Source organism: Schistocerca serialis, chromosome 5 (assembly GCF_023864345.2).
Source record: "Schistocerca serialis cubense isolate TAMUIC-IGC-003099 chromosome 5, iqSchSeri2.2, whole genome shotgun sequence".
In the NCBI taxonomy this organism is placed as follows: Eukaryota; Metazoa; Arthropoda; class Insecta; order Orthoptera; family Acrididae; genus Schistocerca; species Schistocerca serialis.
In genome coordinates, this window is record NC_064642.1 from 831,846,637 (window position 1) to 831,869,474 (window position 22,838).

General features: G+C 46.8%; 1 protein-coding gene and 1 non-coding gene across 6 annotated transcripts in view; one reads left to right on the forward strand and one right to left on the reverse strand.

The window, feature by feature from the left end:
• The window catches only part of LOC126481546 (neurexin-1), a 2,075,559-nt gene that overhangs the window by 491,923 nt on the left and 1,560,798 nt on the right, over nt 1-22,838 (forward strand). The gene's annotated exons all lie outside the window — the stretch shown is intronic.
• On the reverse strand, nt 14,130-14,203 carry Trnat-ugu (transfer RNA threonine (anticodon UGU)). Its single transcript has one exon. It is a non-coding gene; the product is annotated as a tRNA-Thr (tRNA).

Sequence of the window (22,838 nt, forward strand, 5' to 3'; positions counted from 1 at the left end):
CTTTTGTCCAATCTGATGGAACCTGTCCCGACTCCCAGGCCATTTCAATTATCCTGTGTAGCCATTTAAGACCTGACATTCCACTGTATTTGATGAGTTCCGACTTAATTTCATCCACCCCAGCTGCTTTATTGCACTGCAATCTATTGACCATTTTCTCCACTTCCTCAAATGTGATCCTATTTCCATCATAATTCCTATCCCATTCTACCTCGAAATCTGAAACATTACTGATCGTATTTTCACCTACATTGAGCAACTCTTCAAAATATTCCCTCCATCTGCCCAAGGCATCCACAGGTTTCACCAGCAGTTTTCCTGACCTGTCCAAAATACTTGTCATTTCCTTCTTACCTCCCTTTCGAAGACTGCTAATTACACTCCAGAATGGTTTTCCAGCAGCTTGACCCATAGTCTCCAACCTGTTTCCAAAGTCTTCCCAAGATTTCTTCTTGGATGCTGCAATTATCTGTTTGGCTTTGTTTCTTTCTTCAACATAACTTTCTCTGTCTACCTGAGTTCTAGTATGTAGCCATTTTTGATACGCCCTCTTTTTCCTTTCACAGGCTGCCTTGACTGTGTCATTCCACCAAGCTGTTTGCTTCATCCTACTTTTACACACTACTGTTCCAAGACATTCTCTAGCCACTTCTAGTACTGTGTCCCTGTACCTTTGTCCATTCCTTTTCCAATGACTTTAATTGACTTCATTCAACTAGCTGGTACCTTTCTGAGATCGCTGTTATGTATTTGTGCCTGATTTCCTTATCCTGAAGTTTCTCCACTCTTATCCTCCTACATATGGACCTGACCTCCTGCACTTTCGGCCTCAGAATCCCAATTTCACTGCAGATTAAATAATGATCAGTGTCATCAAAGAATCCTCTGAACACACGTGTGTCCCTCACAGCCTTCCCGAATTCCTGATCTGTTATTATTTAGTCAATGACAGATTTGGTTCCCCTGCCTTCTCAAGTATACCGGTGAATGTTCTTATGTTTAAAAAAGGAGTTTGTGATTACTAAGCCCATACTGGCACAGAAATCCAAGAGTTGTTTCCCGTTCCTGTTGGCCTCCATTGTTGTTGTTGTTGTGGTCTTCAGTCCTGAGACTGGTTTGATGCAGCTCTCCATGCTACTCTATCCTGTGCAAGCTTCTTCATCTCCCAGTACCTACTGCAACCTACATCCTTCTGAATCTGCTTGGTATCCCCCTACGATTTTTACCCTCCACGCTGCCCTCCAATACTAAATTGGTGATCCGTTGATGCCTCAGAACATGTCCTACCAACCGATCCCTTGTTCTGGTCAAGTTGTGCCACAAACTCCTCTTCTCCCCAATCCTATTCAGTACCTCCTCATTAGTTATGTGATCTACCCATCTAATCTTCAGTATTCTTCTGTAACACCACATTTCGAAAGCTTCTATTCTCTTCTTGTCCAAACTATTTACCGTCCATGTTTCACTTCCATACATGGCTACACTTCATACAAATACTTTCAGAAATGACTTCCTGACATTTAAATCTATACTCGATGTTAACAAATGTCTCTTCTTCAGAAACGCTTTCCTTGCCATTGCCAGTCTACATTTTATATCCTCTCTACTTCGACCATCATCAGTTATTTTGCTCCCCAAATAGCAAAACTCCTTTACTACTTTAAGTGTCTCGTTTCCTAATCTAATTCCCTCAGCATCACACAACTAAATTCGACTACATTCCATTATCCTCGTCTTGCTTTTGTTGATGTTCATCTTATATCCTCCCTTCAAGACACCATCCATTCCGTTCAACTGCTCTTCCAAGTCCTTTGCTGTCTCTGACAGAATTACAATGTCATCGGCGAACCTCAAAGTTTTTATTTCTTCTCCATGGATGTTAATATCTACTCCAATTTTTTCTTTTGTTTCCTTTACTGCTTGCTCAATATACAGATTGAATAGCATCGGGGAGAGGCTACAACCCTGTCTTACTCCCTTCCCAACCACTGCTTCCCTTTCATATCCCTCGACTCTTATAACTGCCATCTGGTTTCTGTACAAATTGTAAATAGCCTTTCGCTCCCTGTATTTTACCCCTGCCACCTTTAGAATTTGAAAGAAAGTATTCCATTCAACATTGTCAAAAGCTTTCTCTAAGTCTACAAATGCTAGAATCGTAAGTTTGCCTTTCCTTAATCTTCCTTCTAAGATAAGTCGTAAGGTCAGTATTGCCTCACGTGTTCCAGTATTTGTACGGAATCCAAACTGATCTTCCCCGAGGTCGGCTTCTACTAGTTTTTCCATTCGTCTGTAAAGAATTCGTGTTAGTATTTTGCAGCTGTGGCTTTTAAACTGATTGTTCGGTAATTCTTACATCTGTCAACACCTGCTTTCTTTGGGATTGGAATTATTATATTCTTCTTGAAGTCTGAGGGTATTTCGCCTGTTTCATACATCTTGCTCACCAAATGGTAGAGTTTTGTCAGGACTGGCTCTCCCAAGGCCGTCAGTAGTTCCAATGGAATGTTGTCTACTCCGGGGGCCTTGTTTCGACTCAGGTCTTTCAGTGCTCTGTCAAACTCTTCACGCAGTATCGTATCTCCCATTTCGTCTTCATCTACATCCTCAACCATTTCCATAATATTGTCCTCAAGTACATCGCCGTTGAATAGACCCTGTATATACTCCTTCCACCTTTCTGCTTTCCCTTCTTTGCTTAGAACTGGGTTTCCATATGAGCTCTTGATGTTCTTACAAGTGGTTCTCTTATCTCCAAAGGTCTCTTTAATTTTCCTGTAGGCAGTATCTATCTTACCCCTAGTGAGATAAGCCTCTACATCCTTACATTTGTCCTCTAGCCATCCCTGCTTAGCCATTTTGCACTTCCTGTCGATCTCATTTTTGAGACGTTTGTATTCCTTTTTGCCTGCTTCATTTACTGCATTTTTATATTTTCTCCTTTCATCAATTAAATTCAATATTTCTTCTGTTACCCAAGGATTTCTACTAGCCCTCGTCTTTTTACCTACTTGATCCCCTGCTGCCTTCACTACTTCATCCCTCAAAACTACCCATTCCTCTTCTACTGTATTTCTTTCCCCCATTCCTGTCAATTGTTCCCTTATGCTCTCCCTGAAACTCTGTACAACCTCTGGTTCTTTCAGTTTATCCAGTTCCCATCTCCTTAAATTCCCACCTTTTTGCAGTTTCTTCAGTTTTAATCTACAGGTCATAACCAATTGATTGTGGTCAGAGTCCACATCTGCCCGTGGAAATGTCTTACAATTTAAATCCTGGTTTCTAAATCTCTGTCTTACCATTATATAATCTATCTGATACCTTTTAGTATCTCCAGGGTTCTTCCATGTATACAACCTTCTATCATGATTCTTAAACCAAGTGTTAGCTATGATTAAGTTGTGCTCTGTGCAAAATTCTACCAGGCGGCTTCCTCTTTCATTTCTTAGCCCCAATCCATATTCACCTACTACGTTTCCTTCTCTCCCTTTTCCTACACTCGAATTCGAGTCACGCATGACTATTAAATTTTCGTCTCCCTTCACTACCTGAATAATTTCTTTTATTTCATCATACATTTCTTGAATTTCTTCGTCATCTGCAGAGCTAGTTGGCATATAAACTTGTAATACTGTAGTAATTGTGGGCTTCGTATCTATCTTGGCCACAATAATGCGTTCACTATGCTGTTTGTAGAAGCTTACCCGCGTCCCTATTTTCCTATTCATTATTAAGCCGACTCCTGCATTACCCCTATTTGACTTTGTGTTTATAACCCTGTAGTCACCTGACCAGAAGTCTTGTTCCTCCTGCCACCGAACTTCACTAATTCCCTCTATACCTAACTTTAACCTATCCATTTCCCTTTTCAAATTTTCTAACCTACCTGCCCGATTAAGGGATCTGACATTCCACGCTCCGATCCGTAGAACGCCAGATTTCTTTCTCCTGACAACGACATCCTCTTGAGTAGTCCCCGCCCGGAGATCCGAATGGGGGACTATTTTACCTCCGGAGTATTTTACCCAAGAGGACGCCATCATCATTTAATCATACAGTAAAGCTGCATGCCCTCGGGAAAAATTACGGCCGTAGTTTCCCCTTGCTTTCAGCCGTTCGCAGTGCCAGCACTGCAAGGCCGTTTTGGTTATTGTTACAAGGCCAGATCAGTCAATCATCCAGACTGTTGCCCCTGCAACTACTGAAAAGGCTGCTGTCCCTCTTCAGGAACCACACGTTTGTCTGGCCTCTCAACAGATACCCCTCCGTTGTGGTTGTACCTACGGTACGGCTGTCTGTATCGCTGAGGCACGCAAGCCTCCCCACCAACGGCAAGGTCCATGGTTCATGAGGGGGGGGGGGGGGAGGGGGGGAGAAATGTTCTTATGTTTAAAAAAGGAGTTTGTGATTACTAAGCCCATACTGGCACAGAAATCCAAGAGTTGTTTCCCGTTCCTGTTGGCCTCCATATCCTCTCCAAATTTACCCATAACCTTTTCATACCCTTCTGTTCGATTTCCAATCCTGGCGTTAAAATCACCCATGAGCAGAACACTGTCCTTGTCCTTTACTCTAACAACTACATTACTGAGTGCCTCATAAAAACTATCCATCTTATCCTGATCTGTCCTTTCACAATGCGAATATACTGACACAATCCTAATTTTCTTGCTAGACACTGTCAAATCTATCCATATCAGTCGTTCGTTTACATACCTTATTGCAACTACGCTGGGTTCCATTTCTTTCCTGATGTAAAGCCCTACACCACATTGTGCTATTCCTGCTTTGACTCCTGACAGGTAGACCTTGTATTCTCCCACTTCCTCGTCTTTCTCACCCCCTACCCGAATGTCACTAACAGCTAAAACGTCCAGCTCCATCTTACTTGCAGCCTCTGCCAGCTCTACCTTCTTCCCAGAGTAGCCCCCATTGATATTAATAGCTCCCCATCTCATTACCATTTGTTTGCCAAGTCGTATCTTAGGAGTCCCTGGTTTGTCAGTTGGAGGCGGGACTCCGTCACCTCCAAAGGTCCGAGGCATTTTGCTGTGATTGTTGCCAGCATCATATTTAAAGTACCAGGGAAGCAGGTTGCTAGCCTTACTTACCCTGAGTCCCATTGGGTTTTACCCCTAACGGTTGAGGGACTAACCGGTGGATTTGGTAGTCTTTGCCCTATGAGCACAAAGGTGACCACGACACAGAATATGTCCGAGATGCGCAGCCTTATTCCAAAGTATCTGGTATTCCGACTGTCGGGACCACTTACTTGGCCACTCATACGTTGCCCGTAGTTCATGAACTAGGACATGACTACAGGAACCCACACCTGCGTCTCTTCCTGTACAAAATCCAAACCCATCTGTCAGTAAGCCCCAGAGCCGTGGAACAGAGGTTGTGTTTCTCCAACACAGTTGTACACAGAATTGACGAACAGGACTTTGATGTTTATGGCCTCAACGGGTAACTGCGTGGTGTGGAATGTCCAGTAACGGAATACTTGGTGCGATATTCCTCGATGATACGGTGACTACTGAACGCTACGTGAATGTTTTGGAAGATGATTGCATCCCCATTATACAAAGTGACCCTGATTTCGACAAGATGTGGTTCATTCAAGACGGAGCTCGACCCCATTGAAGCAGGATAGTTCTCGATGTCCTCGAGGAGCATTTTGGGGACCGCATTCTGGCTCTGGGGCACTCAGAGCCCACTGGCAGGTCTCGATTGGCTGCCATATTCTCCGGACCTGAACGAATGCGACACCTTTTTGTGGGGCTATATTAAAGACAAGATAGATCGCAGTAACCCCAAAACAGTTGCTGAGCTGAAAACAGCCATTCAGGATGTCATCGACAGGATCGATGTTCCGACACTTCAGCGGATCATGCAGAATTTCGCTATTCGTCTGCGGCATACCATCGCCAATGATGGCAGGCATAACGAACATGTCACAACCTAAATCCGAATATCTGTAGTGACGTTTACGTGTTGAATAAAGTGCATGCACACCGCAGTTTGCAACTAATTTACGTTTTTTTCATATAGTTCAATAATTGTCACCCTGCAAAATTCTGTTACTACTCAAGCGTGCAAGTTGCGCTGTCGTGTAACGCCTGCGCGTTGCCCCCAACACGTCGCTAGTGTCCCTTGTGGTCACAACAGTGCTCCGTGTAGTTGTGAGTGCACTGTGTCAGAGCTAAGCCAAGTCGAACGAGGAAAAATTGTTGGTGCTGATAAGAGGGGCGCTTCCGTAACCAAAGTGGCCGCAGTGTTAAAATAGCGTTTCAAGAGCCACCGTGCCCAAGGTTTACAGCGCATACTGCGAGAGCAGGGAAACATCAGCCGCTAAGTCCCATCAGGGACGCCAGTGTTCATCGACTGATTGTGATTTGCAGCAGCCGAAGAGGACTGACGAAAAATGGGGACGATAGCCAAAAAGCCTCGGCCGAACTGTATGTCGCGCTCATCGACCCTGTCGGAACCAAAGTAACTGGAAGGGAGGTCCATAAGCAGGCACGCTTAAATTTCAGAACCACTCGTCAGTGGTGCAAACGACCGTAACAGGAAATCGTAGCGCCGAAGCCCTAACACCGGACTAAGGAGCAGTTTTATTTAGTTGTCAAGTAAAGACCTGCTGGCCGCTGTTATATAGCAGGTCACATTGTGAGAGTTCACATTTTATGTCATGCAAATTCATTTTTATTACTAGTACATTTTTTGAGTATATAAATTTGTTGTTAACTTAGTTAAGCATAATAAATAATATACACAGTACGTTGTTGATGTACTTTAAATTAAAATTAAAAGTATATTTAATGGAAGAAACAAGAGACAGCAATTTGACTTGGATGTGATGTGACAGTTCTTCCGTTTATATCTTCTGTTTACATAGTTACATCTGTTACGTATGTTGTCTCGACCATGGTAATACTTAGTAAATTGTGTACTGATTAAAGAGTTTACGATGCGTTTCCGAACAGGCGACGGCGCAAATTGGGAGTCGATTTAAAATGTCATAGTAAGGTGCATCAGGTGCGAGGGTCGGTGAAACTTGGAGCCAGTCACACCTGATGCAACGAAAGAATAAGAAATGCCACATCTCCAGATAGCGTTACATGCTATGAAATGATATAGCAACCATCTACATAGAGAGCTCCATTACCGTATTGATTCGATTTAGTGTTGGACCACCTTAGCTTACTTTTGTATGTTTATCTCGTCTTCACTCCCTGTGTGTGATACAGCATCCGACGCCGTGTCTGTGTTCGCATCTGTGCCGTTTACTACGTACTGCTCATCTGCCAGGTGTGGAGCCTGTCTCATTCTAGCGTTTGCTCTCTCCTGCTTGTTTGCCGCATTTAGTGCTCGCGATACTTCCTCTGCTGTTTTGTTTATAGAATTCTAGTCATCTTGTCTGCGTGTTAGCTGTTCTATGACCTGGTGCCCTAAACTTGGTCTTATATGTCGTAGGGCATTGCAGATGAGCACTATGTATTTATGTGTGCCATTCTCACCACACACACAAGTGTTAGACGTACGTACTTCAAATTCATCTCTGTCGGATGCGGCGGAAGAAAGAATAGACTTGTCTTCCCTCATCACTTGTGTCCCACTCTGTATAACAAGTATCAGTTCTCCGCTTGGTTAATTTCCGTTTTTCGGTTATGTTCTGACCAGAAATTTCTCTTACTTCGTCGCGTCTCCATCTCTTCAGCAACGGCTCCGTGGCGAATCGTAATACCTGTAGGAAAAACTGCCAGGACCACACACATTGCCTCAATCGAGATCGTGCCGAAAGGCCCTGAGATTCTGAGCGCAAAACTCCTCTGGGCGCGCCTCACAATGTGCCCTGGCACTATCCGCAAAACGAGCTCTCCTCACTGTCTGTAGGAGTAGTCTGTATCTTACAGCATTCAGTCTCGCAACTTTATGCATCAGTTTTGTCGCTTTGTTAATTGTTAGTCTGGCATGTTTGTTAAAGTGTAAATGTTCGTCAGTAAAATTACCAGATATCTTGTCATGGCTTTCTGTGTCCGCCCCGATAGCTGAATGGTGCCGGCACGGTAGTTCAGCGTGTTCGGGAAGAGGGTTAACTGCCCTGTGTAATAAAAAAAAAAAAAACACAGTTAATCGATCAACGACGAACTTAAACGGGTGTCTTACGACGTCCGCCCCGAGCAGATGCAACGAATAACAGCGAACAAATTGAGATAAAAAAAAAGTCAGCGTGACGGACTGCCGTCCTAAAGGGCCCGGGTTCGATTCCCGGCTGAATCGAGGATTTTTTCCGCTCAGGGACTGGGTGTTGTGCTGTCTTCATTATCATTTCATCCCGATCCGGCGTGCAGGTCGCCCAATGTGGCGTCGAGTGTAACAAGACCTGCACCAAGGTGGCCAGACTTGCCCCGCAATGGGCCTCCCGGCCAATGACGTCAAAGGCTCATTTCCATTTCCATTTCCATGGCTTTTCTTTTTATGGATATGTTGTTTACCTGTATAATGGGATTTCTTTTCAGTGTGCCTCTTACCAGAAGAAGGTGAACATTTTTTTTCTTGTTTAAGTTTGTTGTTCGTGCACCATTGAGCGATGAAAGCGAGAGGCCGCATGGCTTTAAGCTCTAATTGGGAGCTGAAGTTTTCAGATATCATGACTAAAGGTCATCAGCGTACGAAACCACCCCGTTTGCCATGTCGCTGTGTTCTAGTGCATTCAGTAGTAGTTCTATGGTTGTGTCCCAGAAAATCGGTTCTCATATGGCTCCTTGCGGAGAACCCCTCTTTAGAACCTTTTGGCGACCAGTCATCCATTCCACTGCCCTAACTGGTCGGATGTCGGACTCCCTCCGTCTAAAAGGCGCTGCTCATGCATTGTTGTTTACATCATTTGGTGAGTTTAGTGGCACCTGTGAACAGTCAAAGGGACTGTGTGATACAACATCCACAGTCAACGTCTATCTTCAGGAGTTCTTGGAGCCGTGGTGATGGAAAACTTTTTTTGATGTGTGTATATTGCATTCTACTTCATTTCGTTGCTGTTCACGTTCGGTTTAGACCAATTATCTGTTCCTAATATTATCTGGTCCAGTACCTTTAATCTGGTACTGTACTATGCATGCTACTGCAGTTCGGTAATATCGTGTTACCTTTTCCTATTTCCATCGAGGGACTAAATAGGCGATTTCAAATGACTTATTGATTGTAAGAAAGACTAAAACGTTTTTTTAGGATTTTTAGTCAGATCTTATTTCCGATTTGCAAGGACGAATAATGTAGCTGATTTATATTCAATTTCGGCAGTCAATTCATCACTGCTCTGAAGTGGCGGGGGCGAGGTTCCTCTACCCTTGGCAACCGCTTCCTGAATGTAGTGTGCCCCAGACCAGTTGGTTCACTAGGGGAGCTGTGCAATTGCCCACCCAACAGTCGAGGTGAAGAAATTCGCACCCATCGCAGAATCATATGAGCGTGTGGCTTAGACAGTCCACTTTACTCCAAACCGGAGAACCACCATCGACTCCGGCTGCGATGCGTAGCTCTTATCCTTCGTTTGATCAACCGCTGAAAGGAAGCGAGGGTGGCCTCGGAACCCGAGCGGCAGGCGTCCTTCCCGGCGACGTGGAGCCACGGTTTGCGACCGGAAGGGAGGAGCTACCACCCCCCAACGTCACTGGCGAGACCTCCCGCAAACGTGCCGAGTGCGGACCGGCGCCCTTTCCCAACCTGCCAGCTATTTCCCTCAGGGCCTGCGCGACTGGCCTAACGCTGGAGCTCCCAGTGACTAGCCCAACCGCCTTTTAGCTTATCTCCACTGCGCAGGGAAATCGGACACTGGCCCAACAGGAGGGGCATCCCGTGCTGGCCCGGCCCACGAGTGTAACCAACTCTCGGTGTACGTACTGCTAAGGGGCAGGGAGCCAACCGCGCGACCCGTTTGCAGTTTCTCCCTCCGCCCACAGAACGCGAACCCACTCTCGTGTGAATACAGACCCAGCAGATGTTGCAGATCGGACGATGCAACGACAACGACTTAAAAAACAGTGATCTTTTAGAAATGAACTCTCCTGAGATTTGGAAGAAACGACCATATATTATGTTGTGTAGAACAAAATAATTACGTGAACTATTTGATAAAAAAAATGAAACGGCGTCTGTGAATAGGTTGAATATTCCGAATTTTTAAAATATAAATCTGGGTGGCAAGTAGAATATTATGAATCGCGTTATGTTTAGTACAATTGCAAAGAAGCTATGTTCGGAGTCTTTGGTCTTCTGTGATTTCTAGTTTTGGAAACAAGCGGATCAACATCTACACATATTATCCACGTATTCTGTCATTAATACCTTACGGCGTGATTTTCTAAGAGACACCGTCACTTGGAAAGAAGCGAGACTAGCGCGAAAGCGACAGCGAGAGGCTGCTCCCGCCTCCCCCCTCTCGCCCAGCTACAGCCAGCCAACTTTCAGCCGCCCCTGCGAGCAGTCAGCCACTCCCGTCGAGTCTTCGTAACAAATGCACACACAAATTCACTAGTAAAGTTAGTCGTTACCCATCGGTGACAGACTGAGAACAACAGTCATATCCGCAGCTGCCACAGCCGAAAAAGAAAGACCGTCGTTACAAATCACTAAAGACGCCCACAGCTCAGAGAGATTTTCAAAATGCAGCCATGAAAATATTTCATCGATAGTTATGGAAAAGATAGATTGCTACTCACTGTAAAGGTGGCACATCGGGCATAACGAAAAGACTGTTACACATTAAACTTCCGACCAAAACCTTAATCAGAAAAGAAGCACACACATTCTGTCACACCTCACACACACACGTCAGCGGTATCTCTGGTTCCTCAGGCCAGACTTAGTATTGAAAATATTTGATTAGTTATCCAATAACATAAAATTTCTAACAGGTAGAAAATCTCGCCCCAAAATTGTGTCTTCTGAAAACTTCTACCATTCTATAGACCAGTTCTTAATTTAAAACGACTAGCACGTGCAATATGAAAGACAAAGGTGTTTACCTTTTGTTAAAATTTAAATACCTTTCACTAGTAATATGAAATATCTCTAAAGCTAATTAGTTAAGTTTATTACTTTTATCTCACTGTGGTATCTCGTAATTGTACGTTGTCAGTATGTAGTTACATACGTATGTACTGATCTGCTCCACATAGTTTCTGTAGAAATAGTGCAAATTATGTTTGAACACGGAATTAACCGAGGAAGTAACGGACTAAAATTCTGTTTAAGGTGACGTGGTGACACATAAAAGTGCTTCTCTCTTCTTCCATTAGGTTAAAAAAGCTGTTCAGTGTGGAGCGGAAATCGATTCCATTTGTCTCTGACGCTTCTCCCTCAGTTAAAGTCTTATCTGTCTTTGATGGGACCCCCTGTCTTCATCAACGATGATTTGTTGGCGGTGTGTTATATTTGTCGAGCAATATAGCATAGGAGGTTCAGTGGAGGCAACACGACGCACCAATTGCGTCGCTGGACTGATGTTCTGCTGTGGTACCAAACTCCGGTACAAATAACCGGTTTGGGTGTCCTTCGAGAGCCCATGGTCACTTTAGGCGGCTGCGATGTTCCTATAGCAAGGCCGAGCCAGACCTCCCTCCCCCCCTCCTCCTCCCCCTCCCTCCAGAGGTTCTCCTGCCGTAATGGCACCGTTATCAGCGAGGCGCGAACCAGCCTTCCCTTTCTTTCTAAGCCAGTAATCAGACTAGTGTAACGTACGAAACCGGAACTGCTGTTACCGAGTGTCTCACCTCTGGTCGTCTCCTGCTCCTCCTCCTCCTCCTCCTCCTCCTTCTTCTTCTCCTTCTCTCCCCTCTCCGCCCCCTCGCCACAATTGTTAATCGTAATTTCTTAATCTTCGTGCACGAGAGGGAAATTCAACGACTAACGTTCATTATACAGTTATGGCGGAAGCCGCTAGTGTTTGTATAGTTGCTCTATTCGAGGGCGTAAGAAACCCGAAAGTGTTGTGTCCTGCGTTTCTCCGTTTATTTATTTCCGACGCAAACAGAAACAGAGCTCTCGAAGAGACGAAAGGGATTCACGTATTTGTGCTTCTTGGTTGGTCGCCAAGAAGCAGGTATTCCGCGAAGTGGCTGATTGCTGGAGGCGCTATACTTAACCCCGGCGGCGTTTCGAGCAACGAGGTGACGCGACGCCTCTTCCGTTCCCGCCTTTAAGATTTCTCCGGTGGCGGCTCTCGCGTGCCGACGTCTGTGTGTACACTTTCCTACCTAAGTTGTCTGGGAATGCATCACCGCTATACTGATAACCATCAACTCACAAACATCCGCTGATGAGGCAAAACTTTATGACCACTGCCCGTAGCGACGGTGTATGCCGCCTGGTGGCGTTGTGGGCACCTGAAGGGGTAGCAAAAGTATCTAAGCGAAGCAGACACGGACGGGGGATTCCCCTAACGAAGATATGGGCTGCAAATGGGAAAATCTATTGAGATAAGCGATTTTGACAAAGGGCAGGTTATTACTGCGCACACCCTGTGGACGAATATCTCGAAACTGGCGTAGCTGGTCGAACGTTCGCGTGCTACTGTCGTGAGGATCTACGGAAATAGGTAGGAGGACAGTGAAACTACCATTAGGCGCTAAACGGTTGGACGTACATGACTCTTGACAGAACGTGTGTTTCGGAGGTTTGACTGCTCTGTAAAGTAGGACAGACTGTGGCATTTACATCGAAGATGGTGCCCTTACAAGTATTTCAGACGAAACCGTTCATCGTGTGTTATTGAACGTGGAGTTCTGCAGCCGACCACCTGTACGTGTTCAGATGTTGACCCAGCGATGTCGTCAGTTACGATTTCGGTGTGCACCAGACCATCGGTATTCGACCGTCGATCAGTGGAAACATGTCGGCTCTTCGGATGACTAGGTACCCGGTCGCCTCCACGAACGCCGTCATCGAGGTGGACGGCGGCTCGAACCCGGAGGGAGGCTGGTGTGAGCAGCGTTATGCTATGGGAGACATTCTCCCGCGCTTGCACAGTACTTGCGATAGTAACCGAAAACACGCTGACAGCTGCGGACCATCTGTATCCCTTCAAGCTTCCCCGGCATTCCACGCTTCATGTCTTCCCCGAGGGCGATGCCGTTTTTCAGCAGTATAGTTGTCCTCCTCTCGCAGGCAGAACCGTGCTGCAGTGGTCTGAGCAGCATTATGATGAACTCGCGTTGATGTCCCGGCGACCAAGTTCGCCTGATGTAAATCCCATGGAACCCATCTGCATCCCTATCGGGCGCCATCACCGCGTACGCAAATCAGCGGCCCGTTATTTACGTGAATTACATGAACTTTACGTAGACATCTAATGCCACATACCTCTACAGACCTACCAACGAACTGTCGGCGCACCGATTCGCAGAATTAGTGATGTATTCCGTTCCAAAGCCGGACGAAACAAACTACTAGTCAGGTGGTCATAATCTTTTGGCTGATCAGAGCATTCTCCCTACAGATGACCATTGTCCAGGGCAGTACAATGAAGAAGCACACAAAGAAGCCTCAGAGCGCGCAAGTTCGTGCATTAAGCCACGTCGAACGACAAATTACTTCATTTTGATATTCCCACGATCAGTGCGCTTCTAGGCGAAAGTAAGAATGTGAATTTTCCGAAACGTAGAAGTAGTATCGTGGTCCGTGACATGTAGATTACAAGAGGTAATTTCAGTCATTTGGTGGTCTGCGCACAAAATGACAAGAAGGAAATATTCAGTAAACAGTAGAATGTGTGGAACGAGGCGTGGAAGGTGTTACATTAATCACCAGTATCAGCCACTGGAAGTCCACACTGCCCCTTGCTGTCGTGCTACGCTCGCGAAAGCCACGCATTCGTGCCAAGCCCACGTGTCTCCTAGTGTCATGCACGCACTTCCGTCAGGAAATCTTGTCCGTCATTGCTCATCTCTGGAACCCATTGCGGAATTTGCAGCATCCGTTTAGCATCGACTGGCCTAATCTTAGCCTCTGACAACGAGTAGTCTGAATGGTAACACTCCATCCTAGTAGCTTCCGAAATTAGAATTATATTAGTACCTTCAGCTGCTGACGGGCGTTGATATATATCAACGGGGACAGGTGAAAGTGTGTGCCCCGACCGGGACTCGAACCCGGGATCTCCTGCTTACATGGCATACGCTCTACCATCTGAGCCACCGAGGGCACAGAGGGTAGTGCGACTGCAGGGACTATTTCGCGCACGCCTCCCGCGAGACCCACATTCTCACCTTGTATGTCCACACCCTACATTCGTAGTGTCCCACCCCAACACACTCATTACTCGTGGAAGACATTCTACCAAGTGACGTAAGAGTTCGGGGCTATGTGTGCATCCGCACAGAAGATGAAGGGCACGGCCGGTATTGCGAGATCTATATACTTACATGGATATAGTGTCTGTCCCAAAAGAACAGACACCATATCCGTGCTAGTAGTTTCCACTGGGCAGAATAAAATAGACCACTATTTTGCATCCATTACTGCGTGGTTTCGGCTCTGTTGCTTTTTTATAATGACTGTTATAACGCCACAAATGGACGTACTTGGTTTATGGTCAAGTCATCGTCCAGTCAGATAACTGTAAAAAACAAAGAAAAAATTGGCAAAAAGATTTTTCCATCTGACGATCGCCGTTGTTATTATTTCCAAGCTGATCGGTTTCGTGTAGTGTCGTCGATCTTTCGATCTTCAGATCATATATCGTAGTTACGGAGTTTATCCATACTGTATGACAGTGAAACTGATATTCCCATTAATGAAGATGGACGAGACTGCCATAAATCGGTGAGTTTCAAATAATAAAAGCAGCCATCGATAGACGGAAATTGAGTCTGTTTTCTACAAATAAAAATTGTGGTCAGCTTCCTGTGACAAGTATGTCGAGATATATAAAGAAATGTGAGGACCTGACCGGACTTAAGAATTCAGTACGTGATTCCATACGATTCTGAACAATAGTGACATGGCTTGCACCAATTTGGAGTGCAACAGCGGCTCCTTGCAGAATGTCAGAGATAGACCTGAACGACAATATTACAATGATCTTTGTGGCAGATGACTGCGATGTTGCCGCAGACGCAAAATGTGGGCGCGTGTGCGTCGCAGCGAGGGACGCGCAACTGTGTCGCGTCGGCTGACGTTCTGGCGGCAGTGCGGGATAGGGGTAAGGAAAGGCGCTCTTACCAAACTGGCAAGTGTAAAGGAAATGTCAGCAAAGCTATTTTTGAAAGGAGAAAAATCGTGTGATGACTGATCGCGCAGCAGTTGCTGCGTGACGCGAGGGACGGCTCGGAGTGGTGCGCGCGTGCAGAGACAGCCCCCGCTCGCGTGCGCGTCTGCGTCGCCCCAGTGTGACACTGCCGACACGACGGAGCGACGGCGTCCGGGTGGGGACGAGCTGAAACTGCTCTGGTTCGTGGCGCGAGCAACTGCGCGCTCATCAGCGCCCGCACAAAGTCCTAGTTGTTTCACAGTCCATACTTCTTTCACAATCCCATCTAGCCACTGTAATAAAGGACGGGGATGTTGATGAAATTATTAGGACAACACAAACACCCAGTCCCGGAATGAGAAAATCCCCAATCCGGCCGGGAATCGAACGCGGGACCCCGTGATCCAGAGGCAGCAACGCTAGTCGCTAGAGCACGAGCTGCGGACAAGGTGAAACTGTGAACGCATCGCGTGACATGGTAATGCAGTCGCTCGAGAAACACGGGGCATCTGGCAGCTGGCGGGTGGCTTGGTTCCACGTTTCTCAGCAACACACGTCGCAAATGAAACCAGTTATCGTTATTAATATTTACTTATTTATTTGGTTCGCTGAAGACGTAATAAAATTTATGCCGGGGAACGAGTAATGGCACACGTACAGGTCTAGTTCTGCAGAATTTCGTCACTCAGGTTGGCACGTAATCGTGGCTTGTTCAGTTTCCACACATACTTCGATCAAAACATTGATAATACGTTTTGCAGCCTCATCGTGGAAGCTCTTCCTAAGATAAAAACTTCGTAAAACCCTTCGACAGTAGTAACGTGAAAGAATTTTTGTTTCGAATGGGAACTACACTGTACATCGATCAGTCGCATCTGCATCAGTGCAGGGCCGCTTTCAGCTGAAACGTCAGACGGTTTGGAAAACAGTTCAGAAACAGATTTGAGACTGGCAGTGAGGTGAAAACGTTCACGAAGTTGTTCCACGCTGTAATGAATTCTTCATAATTGGCGTTCTCCTTTATACCAGAGAACTTAGGGAATGGGATGGTGTTGTTTGTCAGAAATTGTCCTTTCGTTTTACATAAGTCGATTCACTTTCCTCATAAAATCAGACTAAACCGCTCCCCATCTTATGACGTCTTACTGACGACGTTCGAGTGTACACTCCACTCAGCTAAAAATTTGAGATCTGCAATCTATTCGAATCTGCTAATTTTGGTTCCTGCATTCCTTCACAATTTCAACAAGAATAGGCGTTACATCGAAAAATCGTTCCAGGGGTGCCCGTCGATTTAACCGACGTACTTCGCACTTATGTATGACGTCTTCATACTCTTCGATTAGTTCCATCAAAAACTGTTGAAGCTGACGGTGTATTAATGCATGCGACTTTGGAAAATTTACAACCAGTTTCATCATACACCCCATGCCCACAACTTTATCACAAAGTGCTTCTTTATGTACAAAAAAATCAACCCCGTACAAATCGTCTCGATCATCAACTAAATCTTAAAATTTTTTGTGCACGGTGTTACTGTGCCACTCCACAGTAAAAGTGTGGTGCCGTCGATTATGCGATTTCGTAGTAGATATAGAGAATTTCCAACTTCCTTTCCCAAAACTACTGTAATTTCTGTTCATTTTTAGCGTTCTGTGCCTCAATCTGTAGAAACAGAACCGCTACACGACTACTTCCTGTGCCTGTCTATCCTAATGTTAAGAACCATTTTTCTCAGGAACGGGTAGACAAGTTCAAATTCATGCCACATATTAAAGTCTATGGTGTCTTGGAGGGGTAAAAATTTTAATCTTAGAACACACTTCAGTCACAAGATACGGTCATTTGTGTCCCACGTTTTGATACTCGAACACTCGGTTGTCAGAACCTATAGTGTGTTTCCCATTGCCCAGCACCGGGTATGCAAATCAGCGGCCCGTTCTTTACACGGATTTCATGCCCTTTGCGTAGATATACACTGCCCCGTGCCTTCACAAACCTATCAACAAGTTGTCGGATTCCTGGCACGCTAGCCGGCCGAAGTGGCCGAGCGGTTCTAGGCGCTATAGTCTGGAACTGCGCGACCGCTACGGTCGCAGGTTCGAATCCTGCCTCGGGCATGGATGTGTGAGATGTCCTTAGGATAGTTAGCTTTAAGTAGTTCTAAGTTCTAGGGGACTGATGACCACAGCAGTTAAGTCCCATAGTGCTCATTGCCATTTGAACCATTTGAACCTGGCACGCTGAATCTGTGATGTATTTCATTCCAAAGACGGACAAACTAGGTATTTAGTAGGTGGTCGTAATGTCTTGCCTCGTCAGTGTATGTGCGACTCTCAGATATGACATTTTGCGAGATACCTGACAAAAGTTGTCCGTTGCATGCAGTTCCCTTGTCAATGATCGGTCGCGAGCTGATGTAGATGGTGTTACGTTCACCGACACAGCAGTTACCGTCGCGTTGGAAACCGAGAGTCATTATGAAGTGCTGACTCTCATCTCCGGTCGCTGTTGGTTACAATTTTCTCAGAATCAGTATTGTTACGCGCTGTTATGTTGCAGAGTGTTAAACCATTCCTTGTACACACGCTGGAAAGACCAACCGACAAAACGGGCAACTTCATTCGAGGTGTAGTCATTGACGCGTGCAAACACGATGGCCCCTGGCTGCCGTTGTGTCACGCCTCTACGCCTGTCCACTGACGTCGATAACTCAACACAGGCGACAGCCGACTGCACGTAGCGCCACACGAGTCTCCCACTGGTTCTCGATAACTTGCAGTTTGGCTGTAGTGCTGTAGTAGCGTCTGTTCTCAGGCACCTGCCGATTCCCGTTGTTCAGCATCTCGGTGAGACTATCACGTGGGGCTCAAACAAACACGTGATCACTCTGTGCTATCCTTCTGTAGTACTCGTACGTGCAGTATTCCTTGTTCACTGTGCTTGCTGGGAGTGTCACAGTCGCGAGGAATATTCTACGATGGGGTCACACAAATGTTCTGTAAATAGTCTCTTCTGTATACTGCTCTGCTCGGCAGATGGCCTTCTCCATACACGTAAGGGTCGGACAGGAAGATGGCCTCCTCTGTTACTAGGTGGGTGCTCGCGCGCAGCAACTGTAGAGCCAAGTCAGAGGACCACACGGGTTTAGGCAGCATATACGGCTAAATACCGACAACACAGATTAGCAACTATTGTAATAATTTATTTGTAGGAACGTTACAAATAAGAAACGGTAGTACGAACATACGAACATGTGTGGCAGCAGCAAAATGTTCAGTCGCACTGACCACTCTTTAGTCGAGTCCTGAATCCCGTGAACGATCGCTCGCAGAGTATACAGTGTCGCTCTTGGTAAACACGATCCTGATGCCGTGTTGAGGCACTGTCCAAGTGGAGTCGTGTAACGGCTTCATTCTAAGACACACACACAAAAAAGAAACTGCGCAACACAAAGGAATTATCCGCACGGGAAGGAAGTTCGTAGATGTGATGTACATATACAGACAAACCAATCATTACAATTTCTGTAACTTGAGAAAAATTGTATGATTTGTCCAGGAGAAATAGCTTCACAAACTGAGCAAGTCAGTAATGCGCTGGTCCACCTGTGGCCTGTATGCAAGAAGTTGGGATTGATTGATTGATTGATTGAGTTTCTGGATGTCCTGCCTAGGACCATCGTGCCAAATTCTCTCCAGCTGGCCGGTTAGATCGGCGGAATCCAGACTTTTTGGTGGGCTCTGCCCATTATGATCCAAACGTTCTCAATTCCGGAGAGATCCGGTGCCCTTAGTTAGGGTTTGGCAAACACGAAAAGAAGCATTAGAAACTTTCGCTGTGTGCCGGGGGCCATTAAGAGCTGAAATGTAACCCCAGGACGGCTTACCGTGTAGACCTACAAAACGTGGCGTAGAATATCGTCGATGTATCCTTGTGTTGTAAGAGTGTCGCCGGTCGCCGGGGACAGCCAAAGGGGTTCTGCTACGAAAAGAAACGGCACGGCGGACCTCGGTGCCGGCTGTCGCGCCGTATGGCGGCAGCCCACCGCTGTCCGCGGCCTCTCCAGACACGCTTTCGCTGCTCATCGGGGCTCAATTGGAAGCAGGACTCGTCACCGGAGACAACTGGACTCCAGTCAGTGAGGTTCCAGGCCGAAGACGCCCCAGACAGCGGTGGGGTACCAACCCGATTGCCGCCCGCCGTGCGGCCCGACTAACACGACTGGAGATCTGGCGCGCCACACTTCCTTCCACAGTTCACCACTGGCGGCACACTTACAGCTCAACGGTGCGTCAGCGGCACTCCACGTCCCGTTTTGACGTCCTTCCTGGCAAGCTGTCCTGGGCTTACATTTCAATAAGATACCGCGTGCCTGCAGACGACGGCAGTTTCTGCTGCCTCTGTTCGTGCTTTCCAAACCGTACCTTGGCCAGCGAGGCCGCCGGATCTACCACTAATTCCGAACGTTCGGAAGACTGTGCGCAGGCCCAATAACCAACTAGTGATTTTGAAAATCTATCGCGCCAGTCGGACAGAAGTTGGCACTATATCTCTCGAGAGGAAAACCGACAACTTTATCGATCAATGCCTAGCCGAATAACTGCTTGCATAAGGGCCAAATGTGAACCAAAACGTTATTGATTTGCTCAATTTGTTAAGCTCTTATTCTTCAATAAATGATACAGTTTTTCTGAAATTGTAATCACTTGTTTGTCTGTACTTCTACATCAAATTGCCCATTTCGGTCCCATTCGGGTAATTCCTCAAGAGGTGCGTCGTCTTTTAGTCATAGAGTGTACATTCGCGTTTAGAGTCTGAAAGTTAACATGGAAATAATTGTGTAGCGTGAGGTGGGAGCATAAAATAGTCCTTGCGTCGTGCAGCCTCTCGGTATGTCTGTGTTCCGTATCTCCTCGAGGATAAGGTGTCTACTTCCCGCATCAAAAATGACCTCATGTCTGGCAACTGAGCCTATGTGAGCCTACGTGACCGCTGAATTTCCTGTCCCAACAGATTTACAGACACAGGGATACGTGGAACCTGACTGGCCGCAAATGTGACTAATTGATATACACTGATCAGCGGCAACATAATGACCACCGACCTACTATCGATATAAACCCGTCCAGACAACAGCAGCGTCACCTGGCGAAGAATGACTGCTGGTCAGACGCGAGTGCAGATTCTGATGGCCGTGAGGCTCGGCACGAGAATTTGGGAAGCTGCACGACTTGTCGGATGTGAAGGAGGAGTACTGTGGTGACCGGCTCCAACACGTGCAGAAACCACAAGGGACGTCGTTGGATTGGCCGAGCGCCACTGTAGTAAGGACGTCGGACTTCGTAGGCTGGACAGACTGGCAAAACAGGCTGGGCGGCGAACTGTGGCGGAACCAACATCGGACTTTAATGCTGGGCGGACTGCGGGTGAACACGAAGTGCACCGAGGAACACAACGACATCTGGAGTGTTGACTGAATTGGTCAAGTTCAAAATCGCTCTAAGCACTATGGGACTTAACATCTGACGTCATCAGTTCCCTAGACTTAGAACTAGTTAAACCTAACTAACCTCAGGTCATCACACACTTCCATGCCCGAGGCAGGATTCGAATCTGCGACCGTAGCAGCAGCGCGGTTCCGGACTGGAGCGCCTACAAACGATCAGCCACAGAGGCCGGCTGAAGTTGTCACGTGACTACCGGCACTGGACTTTGGTGCAGTGGCAGAGCATTGCACTGGCTGATGAATCCCGAAACCTTCTTCATCGTGCCGATGGCCAGGCGCGAATCCGACGTCTTCCAGGGGAACAGCTCCCTGACACCTGTGCTGTGGGACGGAGACAAGCTGGCGGCGGCTCCACTGTGCTGTGGGGAACATTCACGTGGGTGCAGTGGAGCTCGTGCACGGCACCGTGAAAGCTAAGGGGTATCGTACACTGGTTGCGGACCACGTACACCCCTCGACGACGATCATCTTTCCCGAGGGCAGTGGCATTTTTAACAAGACAGTGCGCCATGTGACGAGGCCAGGAGCGTGTTGGAGTGGATCGAGTTGCAGTTCACGTGTTGGCCCCCCAAATCGCCAGATCTGAACCCGATCGAACACACCTGGGATGTGAGTGAACTTGCCGTCAGAGCTCATTCCAGTTTACTGGAATTAGGAGACCTGCGTGTGCTGATAGTGTGCCAACTTCCTCCAGCAACCTACCCAGGTTTCATGGCTTCCATGCCACGTCGCGTCGCCGCTGTTATCCGTGCCAAAGGTGCACATGCCGGCTGTTGGGTAGCTGGTCTTAATGTTACGGCTGATTAGTGCAGCACCAACAGCGTGTTACGTTTCTTGTATTTTGTGAAGTGAACAATTTTAGCTTTTAAATTTGTGAAGAACGCGTTGCTGCTGATATGCTAGCTGAGCCAGGCGTTACGGAAGTGATACATATCATGCATTCGCGAGCTTGGTTCAGAAAATCAGCAAGAAAACCGATACGTCTAGTTAATATTGAAATGAGGTCATGAACGAGACTGCATAAGCTCACAGGTAACGTTTCTCACTAACAAGGGAAGGCGTCAAACACTGCCACCTAATTCGGTTCGTATTTGGCAGGTACAACCTACAACGCAATCCTCTAAAATATTTTGGCTCAAACCCCTCCTGCTTCGAAAATAGCACAGCCAAAGGTCATAACACCCAAACTATTCAAAACTGACAGGAAAAATAGACAATTCAAGACCAAACATTTTCATCTTATGCACTACTGGCCATTAAAATTGCTACACCACGAAGATGACGTGCTACAGACGCGAAATTTAACCGACGGGAAGAAGATGCTGTGATATGCAAATGATTAGCTTTTCAGAGCATTCACACAAGGTTGGCGCCGGTGGCGACACCTACAACGTGCTGACATGAGGAAAGTTTCCAACCGATTTCTCATACACAAACAGCAGTTGACCGGCGTTGCCTGGTGAAACATTGTTGTGATGCCTCGTGCAAGGAGGAGAAATGCGTACCATCACGTTTCCAACTTTGATAAAGGTCGGTTGTAGCCTATCGCGATTGCGGTTTACGGCATCGCGACATTGCTGCTCGCGTTCGTCGAGATCCAATGACTGTTAGCAGAGTATGGAATTGGTGGGTTCAGAAGGGTAATACGGAACGCCGTGCTGGATCCCAACGGCCTCGTATCACTAGCAGTCGAGGTGACAGGCATCTTATCCGCATGGCTGTAACGGATCGTGCAGCCACATCTCGATCCCTGAGTCAACAGATGGAGACGTTTGCAAGACAACAACCATCTGCACGAACAGTTCGACGACGTTTGCAGCAGCATGGACTATCAGCTCGGAGACCATATCTGCGGTTATCGTTGACGCTGCATCACAGAGAAGAGCACCTGCGATGGTGTACTCAACGACGAACCTGGGTGCACGAATGGCAAAATGTCATTTTTTCGGGTGAATCCAGGTTCCGTTTACAGTATCATATGGTCGCATCCGTGTTTGGCGACATCGCGGTGAGCGCACATTGGAAGCGTGTATTCGTCATCGCCATACTGGCGTATCACCCGGCGTGATGGTATGGGGT